This window comes from Amblyomma maculatum, chromosome 3 (assembly GCF_055883805.1).
Source record: "Amblyomma maculatum isolate TAMU_Amacu chromosome 3, ASM5588380v1, whole genome shotgun sequence".
NCBI lineage: Eukaryota > Metazoa > Arthropoda > Arachnida > Ixodida > Ixodidae > Amblyomma > Amblyomma maculatum.
Genome location: NC_139346.1, coordinates 159,277,109 through 159,279,252, shown reverse-complemented (window position 1 = coordinate 159,279,252; position 2,144 = coordinate 159,277,109). Strand labels below are relative to the sequence as shown.

General features: G+C 46.7%; 1 pseudogene; it reads right to left on the bottom strand.

The window, feature by feature from the left end:
• Positions 1-427: 427 nt before the first annotated feature.
• Positions 428-1,880, bottom strand: LOC146196630 (uncharacterized; annotated as a pseudogene).
• Positions 1,881-2,144: the final 264 nt, after the last annotated feature.

Below are 2,144 nucleotides of genomic sequence, written 5' to 3'. Positions count from 1 at the left end.
CTGCTTATCATGGGTTGTCTTATGCACTGAATCTGCATGCTGATGGCAAGTGCGGTCTTCACACAACAAATTGCAACTGGTGCAGAAATGTATTTGGGTTTCTAATCATGATTTAACACCACTAGCAGAAAAGGATCAGCGTAACACACAGTTGGTTTCGGCGTGAAGACTTAGAGCAACGCTACCACGGAAAGAGAGAGCGCGCCCCTGCATTCAGTCTGGCCGCGACACGGTAGAGTGAATGATACTATGTACAGCGGAGCTTACAACTGAGACCAGGAATAGCTACTGGCTTCGCACTATGGTCACCTTAGCAGCAGTACTTAATTTGCCTGGGCGGCAATCCTAGCAGCGTAGGTTGCCAGCAAACTACAAGCACGTACAAGCACAGAAGCAGCCGACTGAAATGCAATTTTATTTTCTAGGAGACATTAGGCAGGTCTAAGTATAACTCAGAACGTTTTACATATCGTCTTCATGCAAAGCTGCCCGTATAAAAGAAAAGTTATGGCGGTCAAAAGCAGCACACTCTACCCTTTGTATTTGCTGCATAGAGTGTCGGGCAGCGTCTAGCAACAAACTGCGCCGATGGTCCTTTTTAGTCATTCCGGGAGGAGGGATTAGCACCAGGTCTCTCCGCTCGCTGAGGAAAGCTTTGACTTCCGACTTGAACTTCGAAAAGACTTCCTCTATAGGGTTGAAAAATGGACTATATGGAGGCAGCCGCTTGATCGAGTGCGTCTGACTGGCCAGGCTTGCCTGTTCCGCACGGCTGTGAGCTGGAGCGTTGTCAAAAATAAAAACCGCTTCAGAACCAGGCTCTTCACTTTCGACACGGGCTGATATGTCGCTCAAAAATTAATTGAAAACGACCCAGTGAACCTTTTCTACGGCCGTCCAATGAATGACACCATTTGCGGACATGCAGGCGAGAATGTTAAGGTTTGCTCCTTTGGTGCCAGTCGTCGTCTGCACCGCAGGCTGTCCCTTCACTGCACGGCCCAAGCTCCTTGAACACCATATGGTATAGTTGGTCTCATCGATGTAAAACCTGCGCAAGCGAGGTCCTTCACACTGCAACCATTGCGCGCATGTTTTGCGGCTGCGTTTCACGTCGTCTCTGTTGCGGTCAATGGGCCTCTGAGTCATCAACTTCATAGCGTAACCGTGCGAATCCAGTAGGCGATCAATGCTACTTGTGCTGATGGCGATTCCCGGCAATTCTTCTTCCACTGCTTGCTTTATTTGCTTTAGCGTGAAAGCAGGGTTGTTGTCCACAATATTCTTTAGAGCCGTTACTACCTCATTTCCGAATTTCTTCGATGTTCCGCCTTTCTTCAACGCTTCTCTATCGCTCGCTGCAATGGATCTCGCCGTCTTTAAATTGATGCCCAGCGTGTCTGCCAATTTTTTCACATCTCCTCCACGCCTCGACACTTCGAGAATTCTGGCCCTGTCATGCTCGGAGACTTTGCTGTTCTTTCTTTTTGGTGCACCTGGAGGCTTGAACGGCGGTCCCCGTTTTCGGTGCCCGATTAGGATGTCAGGGCACTGCTCATCAGCTTCCATGGAAGAAAATAATGCGCGTTAAAGTTAATGCAAAATTAATGAAAACACGTAGACTACCACCTGCCTATAATATACGAGTACGCACCACCACCGTCCGGCTCTACTCCGTCGTGCAAATGCAGACGACAACGCGGCACACACAACGGAGGCGCGAAGATTGCCGCCTGCTTTGAAATCTCTTGTCTTCTGCGTTTCTAGCAGTTTTTGTTTTATGCTCTTGAGAAAACATTTCTATTTCTTGCAAAAGAAAGTACGCCTATTTCTAATAGTGAATTCACGTGTCTGTGCTTTCATCCATTCTCCTAGCATAGCGCAAAAACAGACGACAATTCGGCATCGAGTAAACGGAGGCGGAAAACTTGCCGTCTGCTTTGGAACTTTTTGGCATTGGGTGTGTAATGTTTGGCTGATGAAATTACATATAGCTAAATTAGATACGATTGATTAAAACGTTTTTTAATTGTGTGATAAAATAATTGTGTTTCATCGAAGACATTTTAATTCTGTATATATTCTGTAATCAGCAGTGCGCACATTTCTGGGATAAACTGTCCTCTTGGAATATAGAGCCAGTG